General features: G+C 30.4%; 1 long non-coding RNA gene across 3 annotated transcripts in view; it reads left to right on the top strand.

The window, feature by feature from the left end:
* Window positions 1–8,698: 8,698 nt before the first annotated feature.
* Window positions 8,699–9,522, top strand: part of LOC130806890 (uncharacterized) — a 6,144-nt gene continuing 5,320 nt past the window's right edge. For all 3 annotated transcript variants that reach the window (XR_009040384.1, XR_009040386.1, XR_009040385.1), the window contains exon 1: window positions 8,699–8,982. This is a non-coding gene — a long non-coding RNA (uncharacterized LOC130806890). The remainder of the gene's footprint in view (window positions 8,983–9,522) is intronic.

The raw sequence follows: 9,522 nt of genomic DNA on the forward strand, positions 1-9,522 counted from the left end.
TGATTTTTTGGACAAACACAAAGATGAACAAGAGAAATAAACCAAAGTTCATAATAAGCTTAATAACATTCTTTATTTTAATCAAGACTCCTATTTATAGGGCTAATACAAGATTCTAAAAGCTCCAAAATACACCCCTAACTTATGTCAACATATTCATGAATTAACAAGGATTCATGAACCAAAAATTATCACAATAAATACAATGTTTGTGCTGATATTCAAGAAGGCAAATTCAACCCCTTAAGCTTGCTAAGTATACTATATTTGCTGATTTGTAAAAGGTAAATTCATCCCCCTTTTTACTCCAAATTTTTTGGCTTTCATATGATGAATGTAATTTTGATTTTCTTTGTGTTCTTGTATTACATAAACTTAATTAAAAATAAAAATAATATTGCTAATTTTTGGACCAACCATGCACCGCCCTTGATGATTTTATACCTTGATATTATTTGTGATCTTAAGTTAAGAACGTCATGATCTCGGACAAAATTTTAGAATCTTTTTTTCTTTTAATGTTGCGAATATAAAATTGTCCAAAAATATACTTGAAATTTAAAATTAACCATATCCATATATTAAAAATATAAGCATAGGATTTTGTTTTCAATAAGCCGAATGCTCATGCATCATTCTCCTTTTCTTCGAAAAGAATTCGACCTCGAATTCGATTATTTTTAAAACACAAGTTCTTCTTGATAAGCTTCAATATGTATTGAAACAGCCTAAACCAACCTAAATAGTATAATAAAACTGTCCACAACACAGCGGAAAACTTATAATGGTCTGGACTGAATCCGACCTGTGATTTGATGATCCAGCAAACTAATATCAGAGTTCTTTAAAACTTTTTACATAATTAAGTAAAGACTATTTACAAAATATTATGAAATTATTACAATTTAATTTACAAATATCTAATTTGCAAAATGTATTTCAAAAGAAGTCATCCCCTCGCACGTAACACATAATACATGTAGGCATCATCTTCACAGCAGAGCTAACATGAAAATGGATCTATCCCCCGTAAGGGATAGGCCATATCAAAGACTGACAATAATTGAATTGTTCAGTTATCCGACAAACTATTAAATTTATATACAAGTCATTAACAGACATCTTCAATTAAATTCTTGCTCAATTGGTACTCTTTATAAAACATTAATTTATCAAAACCCAAACTCTTTTAAAAAAACCGTTTGGCATCGAAATAAATACGGCTAAGAATCTTTAATCATAGAGAATCAAAATACGGCTATAACTTTACAAGTTAATAGCGAAATCAAAATACTGCTATTACTTTACAAGTCAATAGCGAAAAAACATGGCAAATGAAACATATGATAATATTACGAAACAAAAAAAACTTTATATACCAAACGTATTTATTCAAAACTCATAATAAAACAATAATATAACAACACATTTTAAACGTGGGAATAGACTGTTAGAAAGTAGGCTTGATCAAAATCCTGAGAACACGGGTAATCGTCATCATTGAAAATACGACTCTTGCAAGAACCAAATGGGATTGGGGACTCGAGACCGATCCGAATGACCATTACCTATTATCAAAATATAGGATTTCACAATAATCCGAATATAAATATTCGTTGCCAATTCCTAAAAATGAACATTTTTCAATGTCGAACATTTCAATATAAAACGAATCAATAAATCATTTAATTTTCTTTAAAATCAATAATTATAACTCATTTTCATAGTCTAATATATAAAAGCTCATATTTGTAAACCTGTGATTATACAAAACATAAATTTGATCAAGGACTAGAAGCAAGGTCAAACAAAGTGAAAATCCAAAATTTAAAACACAAAAAATTATACTATTTTGCTCAAATGTCAATAGCAATAATACCACACCTTATAAAACATATCTTAAACTTTGAAATACTTAAATTAAATTTAAATGATATAGATTACCCTCAAATTTAATATTGTTTTAAGGTTAACCTCATTATAGCCACATATACATTTATAAGTATTATAATATATAACAGCAGTATTATATAGCCTCAATTATCAGTTTAATTTTTTTTATTGAGTTGGTTTTTTGAGATGATATAAGAAGTTAAAGTGACAAGAAGATCACGGATACAAAATTTCAATCACTTTTGAAGTATCACAAATTCATGTGAGAGACGGTCTCTTTAAGAGACCATCTCTAATTGGGCCCACCCATTATATATTTTTTAAAATATTGTAAGTAGGTATTAAGGATAACGTAAGTAGATATTTAAGATATTGAAAATAGACATTAAGGATACGGTAAGTAAGCATTAAAAATAATCTATATAGGCATTAATATTTTTAATGGGTTAGACTTAAAATAAGTATCCCAAAAAGACGATCTTTCAAGAGACAAGCTGTTAAAGTAAAATTTTTGACAATCATAGAAACCAAACTCTTCGTCCAATAGATTTTCGTTAATGATCAACCAAATTGGTGTAAATCAACGTAATTTTTTAATTGTTGAATAAAGATAAGCTTAGTAGATGGTCAATATTCATTAAGATTGGGCCAATGTAAGTTTTTTCATTTTCATTTAAGTTCAGTCGAGTCATTTGCTTGGTCCAATTATTGTTGTTTCATTAGGCTTAAATTATTATAGTATTGAAATATTAAATTCTTTATCATTAGAGTAAGCCTCATCTTGAAAATGACGCTAAGAATTTCAACGACATATCTCAACTAACATAAATAAATAAAAAGTAAGATCCACGCCTTTGTTCATGCAGCACTCATCGAAGATGATATATATAGCTTTGAACTTATTTTGTAGGGCATAAACATAATAATAATTTTTTAAAACAAAAGTTTTTGGATGTTCATTGAGAGTTAAGGACTAAAATATAAAATTGTGCTTATTTTGCTTAAGATATAAGTTGTGCTTTTTTTTTTTCTTAAGATTGAATTCATCAGGGACAAAATAAAGGGCTATGATTATTATTTAAACAAAATAAAAGAGAAGCTAAGATTTAAACTCAAAACAACTAATATAAACATTGTACTCTTAACCATAATATACATATTTTCATTATAAATATCAAAAACTATTTTAATTTTATATAAGGTCTTAAACTTTTAGAGCTGCCAAACCTTCTTAGGCCATATGATAAACCGTCTTTGTTTCAATCCTTGATATCTTTATATATTTTCCTTTTAGACATTCTCACAAAGAGATCACTCAAGATTGGGCAAGGCTACTTTTTTTTTAAAATAATGAAAAAAAATTCAAAATAAGCTCTTCTCAATACTAAATCAGTTTTCATTTTCATGGCTACCATCCTTTTTCATCAAATAATTGTGAGTTGTCCTCATTCTTCTCTATTAATCTATCCATTGATTTTTTCTTTCTTCTCCATTAAACTATTTACGGCTACCATTTGTCTTCTCTAATTTAAAATTCACCATTAAAATTATAAAATTTCAGTTATGAATTCAAGTAATATCTCCATTAAACTTAGAATAATTTGAACATTGAATTTAAAAATATAAACGTGAATCTTATAAAAATTGAATTATATTTTCATCAGCATTCTTGATTTTTCATTTTGTCCAGTCTAATTTGGTTTTTAATCATTTATTTTCCAAGTAGCTATTTCTCAAGTGGGCACGAGTGATATCAACATGCACTAAAGAACTTGTGTTGGTCTGTGCACCCAATCTACACCTCCTTGGGGTAGTTACCAACAGTTTGATTGGGTTGGGGTGTTACAAGTAGTATTATAGCAACTCCTCGATAACAGCTATTTGTGAATTAGTTTTCACAAAACGTTGAATGGTAAGATGTGTTTTTCTTCCTTTTTAGCAGATTTTGTCCATCGAGGTAAGATATATTTTTTCTGGGTTTTATTATTGAATGGTTATGAAGTATGCGCAAACAGTGACAAAACAACCAACCACATGCCTCAAAGTTTTTACATGTGTACTTAATATTCATGTCACCTTGTATGTTCATATAAGTAATAGTTTGTGCGCATCGTGCGTTGTTTTTTATTGACACCCTGCAAGACATAAGTAGTTAATTGGGACATATTATAACCCAAAATATTTTTGTATTATATAGTGTCACAATAACAAATTTAATGTATTATAATACCAAATAAAAAATGTAGTATAATTCCAAAATAATTGTATTATATTACCAAATATAATTTATAATAACCCTACATATAATGTAGTATGAAATCAAATATAATGTAATACAATACCAACATCAAAATAAGATAATAACACCCTTGAGTTAATATGATACAAGCTTACTTATACACTTTTGAATCCATTGTCTTGTGTCACTTCTGACACATAACATGATATAGCTGTCTTTAACTCCTATTTAAAATCTCGAAATAAAGTTGAAGTGTAAACTTCAACTACATGTTTTGGAAATCCAACAATTCATAGACTAGAATATGCTATTGTCCTTGAATAGTAGAATTCTGATTCAATATCTTTCTATAGTGTTTTGAAAAATATTATAAAATTACGTTAAACTTGTGGATTTTTTATGGCTCAAATCCAATGGCACTGTTTGTTTATTCACTCCTTTGAGAAGTTAGAATGCCAGCTGAGAAAAAATTCTTACTTAATCCTGTACACCACTTGTGACATATATTGTATAGTCGATCAAACCATTTGTAGAAATCTTTTTTTTTCAGGTTATATGTTGTTTTCATATTATCCCAACATTGATTGAATTTTTCTTCACCATTGCATCCCATCAACCACCTACGTAAAGCATCCTTGAACCCAGCATTTGACTTTAGTGAACCAATACGTGCTACTGCAGTTTTTAATAAGTGCCACAAGAATAAACTATGCTTTACATCAGGAAATACCTACATCATAAAAGTCCAGGTATATTATAGTTAAATACAAACAATAACGTAATATGATGCAGATTTTGTATTATTATAACACCAACTATAATATAATATATCACCAAATGTGATTAGTAGCATATGAATTGTAATATAATATAAATTCAAATATAATGTAGGATAACACCAATTGTAAACTACCATAATACCAACTGTAATAATATTTCAATAACAATGGTAATATAATATAGGAAATTACAAAAAACTACCTAATCTATAGCACCTTTTTGTAAAAACCTACCTAATCTAATTTTTTTTTTAAAAAACTACCTTAAATAACATAAACGTTTGCAAAAGACTACCACTTGACGGAATCAGTTAGTTGACTGTCAAGTGGGTCTTTGACTTTACATGTGACTTTATTTTATAACTCTGAAATGTTATATTTCCTTTATTTTTTCTTTACCTCCACTTTTATTTGATAATCTCTCTCTCTCTCTCACTATTCATGGAAGACACCCATCAACACTCAATCAACACTTCAATGCAGCATTAATCATTCAATCAAATTTCACTCATATATGTTGTGAATTGTGGTTTTTGCATGGTTTTGTTCAATGGAAAATCTTACCTTTCAATTTTCTAATTCTCGATCCTCAGTTCACTTCCTTTAATCTTCCTTTGATTTTTCGTTTGAGCTTTCGAACCATTCCTCTTTGTTCTTTCGAATCAACTCGTTTTTTATGGAAAAAAGGAGATTATCAAAGGAAAAAGGGTTGATTCCAAATGGGTAACTAAGCAAGGGTAAATTTCTCTTTTCAAAAACCTTTTTAAATTGAATGTATTTTTTAGGGTTTCTGATCACATTGTGTTTGCTTGAATTTAATGTTTGTTGTTTAAGTGTTGTGATCTAATTTCTTTATGTGTTGTGCTGCAAATTTTCATAACTGTAGAAAGTTTGCACATTACTATTCTACTTGCGAGATGATGAAGCCAGTAAACATTCGTTTATATTTTTGTGGGATTTTTTTTACCAAAAACTGCAAAACTGAATACAGACATTTAGGCCTTAGCTTGCACCCAAACGTAAACGAGGTTTGTTATTTTGAAATGGCTTATTGCATTAGAAATGAGCTAGGCTATGTTGATGTTGGTAGAATTTGGTACAAGCGGTATGGCTACACAATGTTTGCAGGTAAGACAGAAATCAAGGATGATAAGAGCATCCCAGATTTCCTTCAAAGCCCTGAAAATGATGGTTGGTACTATTTTTATGTTGTTAATAGGGGTGATGTGTGAAGAAATCTCTAAGAAAAAATCCAAAAAGAAATTGCCTAAAGATGATGTGGTAGTTGACATGGACATTGATGATGATGTGTACAGATTGGGTGATGACATAGACATAGATAAGGGTGATGTGGGAGATAAGGTTGGTGGTGATGTGGAGAGAGCAAGTGGTCATGTGAAAAGGGGACCACAACTAAAGGACAAGGCTGTAAATGTACGCTTATATTCAAACCCTGGATTTAAAAGGCACTCAAGGGTAGTACCAACAACACAGACAACTACCCAAACCCTACTTCAATGCTCTGAACAACCTCTACAAACAACAAGTACTCAAACAACAAGTGCACGGTCTTCACAAAACATCAGGGTAAGTGAAGGTGGTTCTGAAGTGGATGACAGCAGTGAAAGTGACTACAGCGCAGGATCTGAGAGTGAATCAGAAGGTGATGCTGATGCTGATTTATTTACAAAGAATGTAGAGTTTGGTTTGGATAAAGTGCAGTTGGGCGATAAAGAAGTAAGGCAGACAGTGTATAAGAGGGTGAATGAGGAAAGCAAAAAGAAAATCTACTACAATGAAGCTGATGATGAAGTATGCAGTGATGATGAAGAGACTTTGAAGGATTGTGAGGAAGGAAAGAAATCATATCCAACATTCAACCTTGAGGTTGACTTCAAAGGTAAAATTAATTTGTCTCTAGGCTTGAAATTTCCTTCCAATTCTGTTCGTAGAAAAGCTTTGAGGTATCATGCCATTGAAGGTGAATATAACTATTATTACTTGCACAATGGTAGTACTAGGGTGACTATTTATTGCTACAATAGATGTGATTGCAAGAAAGAAAAAGCAAGGATAGTTAACTGTGTTTGTGGGAAAGAGAAGAAATGCAACTTTAAGGTTCATGCAACTAAATTAAAGGAAGAAGAGACTTTTCAAATTAAGACATACATTCCTACTCACAGTTGTGGTCACCAATATCACAATAACAAGGTTACTGCATTATACTTGGCTGAGAAGTACTTAGAGGATTGGAGGGAGAATCGTTGTTGGTATGTGAAGGCTTTTCAAAAAAAAGGATAAATAGGGAATTAGATTGTGAGTTTAGATATTCTAAGTGTTATATGGTAAAGAAAATTACTATGTAGTTAATATTTGGAGATGCTAATGAGGAGTATGGTAGGGTGTGGGATTATGCAGAGGCTATTAGGAATTACAGCCCAAGTAGTATAGGGATTGAGAATCTATCATCACTCTTCCAAAGAATGTATGTGTGTCTACAAGCATGCAAAGAGGGTTTATGGCAGGTTGTACGCCAATTCTACGAGTTGATGGAGCTCATTTGAAAGGTCAATTTCCTGGCATTTTGTTGACAACTGTTGGGAAAAATGAAAACATCTTTTCAGTTGCTTACGCTGTTGTTAAGACAGATAATGAGGAGACATGGACATGGTTTTTACAGCTACTAAATGAGGATTTGAATTCTATTGCATCATCAACTAGTTGGGTTGAAGAAAGGGGAGAGTCTATTACTTTCATCAGTGATAGGCAAAAGGCACAGTGGTAGCATTTGTTAAATTACTTATAAATGGGGTGCCATTTGATCAATTATAATGATTAGTGCGATAAGTCGTATCAACTATTACCACATACATATGAAATTATAACGATTAGTGTGATAAGTCGTATCAACTATTACCACATCTCCGTATATCTTGTGGTCTTCCCTCATCATATTGTCACTCCAAAATAATGTTATACGTTGTCCTTGTTCATTTAACTTTATACGATAGTAAAAATAAGAATTATTTTCCGACTCTTCTATTAATTTGTATATAACTGTTTGAGCATTACCTCATTCTATTGCCTTCATCCTTAATTTGCTAAAAAATTTTAAAAATTTTGATACCAAATATTTATTATTATAACACTAAATGTATATTATTACAACACCAAATCTATCTATACAACATACTAATAAAGAAACGATTATGACACATGTCAACTTTACAATAAAAATTTTCCCGCTCTTTTCATTTTCTTATTAGGAAAATATTTTTTAACATATCATGTAATATCTTTCTGATTAGATTTTTTTAATTAATTACAAAAGATTTTAAAACTTTACCTTATTTACTAATTTTTTATCATATACAATCATCAAAATATGTAATTTCTTTTAATTACAATGGATAATTATCTAATAACATATCAGTTATTTATGTAAATTATACATGTAACACCTCGAGATTTTAATGACATAATTCTTTAGTATTTTAATAACTTTAAAAAATTTTACAATTATAATTAATTATTTTTGAATTAGTTTTAATAAACTTCTTTCATATACGAATTTAAACATTAACATACTTATATTAAAAATAAATTTGCGATTACTAAAAATATAGAGGTTTGAACCGAAATCATTCTATATATTAGAACTTGGGAGCACACATAAGTGAGTTTTCTTAGTTGGACACCTCAAGAACGTAATCTAGAAATAAATTAATTGATTAATTAATAAATAAAATTAAAAGAGGTGTTAGTGTTTTAAATAGTAAACAACCATTAGGCCATTACTCCGTCAAGACACGCCTCCCTTCCCCTTTCCTTCTTCTTTCTTTCTTCTCCTTTCTTTTCCCTGTGCACTACCCTGGCCTGTTGCGCCTTTACCGACCACCCATGCAAATCCAGCCTGCCACCGCACCCAGTTGTTGCTGCTGCTGCTCCGTTTTGCCTCCGCCAGAGGCTGTATCAGCCCATCTCTGGCAGCAGCTGCTGCTGCGTTCTGTCTCCAGTATACCGCGCCCTTCTCGTGTCACCATTGTCTTTTAACCCCTTTTAATTCACCTTGTAAGTCGTTTTTCTGCACTCCCCATACAAATTATGGTCTCTAATTATAAAGTTTTGTTCAATTCATGTTTGTCTTTGTTAAATTATTTTATACTTGTTGTATCTCGTTAAAATTGTTATGGGTGAATTAAATAAATGGTGAATTGAGCATAGATGAGTTAGGATTTGCATTAAGGGTGAAGATGATGGTAGTTGTGCTACTTTCGTGTTGTCGAGCATTTTTTTTAATTGATTAAATGGCAAAGCTTTGACTTTGAGATTATATTGTGAATGGTGATAATAGTAGTCACAAATAGTTGAGATTATCAATCACTAAAAGTGATTGTTAATTATCTTATATTATAAAAATGATGATGGTTATTGTTTATATTATCAAGTATTAATGCTAGTTAATTGTGGTACGGTCGTAACTATTAGAGTTGAATTTTATCATTGTGGAAGTAGAAAGAAACTATTGTTGTTATTATTGTTGCTAATTATTTGAGGAAGTGTTTCTTTTCATGTCATATGTCATTGTGAGTAAATTTGTGTGTTGTAGTA

This window comes from Amaranthus tricolor, chromosome 2 (assembly GCF_026212465.1).
Source record: "Amaranthus tricolor cultivar Red isolate AtriRed21 chromosome 2, ASM2621246v1, whole genome shotgun sequence".
NCBI classification, from domain to species: Eukaryota; Viridiplantae; Streptophyta; class Magnoliopsida; order Caryophyllales; family Amaranthaceae; genus Amaranthus; species Amaranthus tricolor.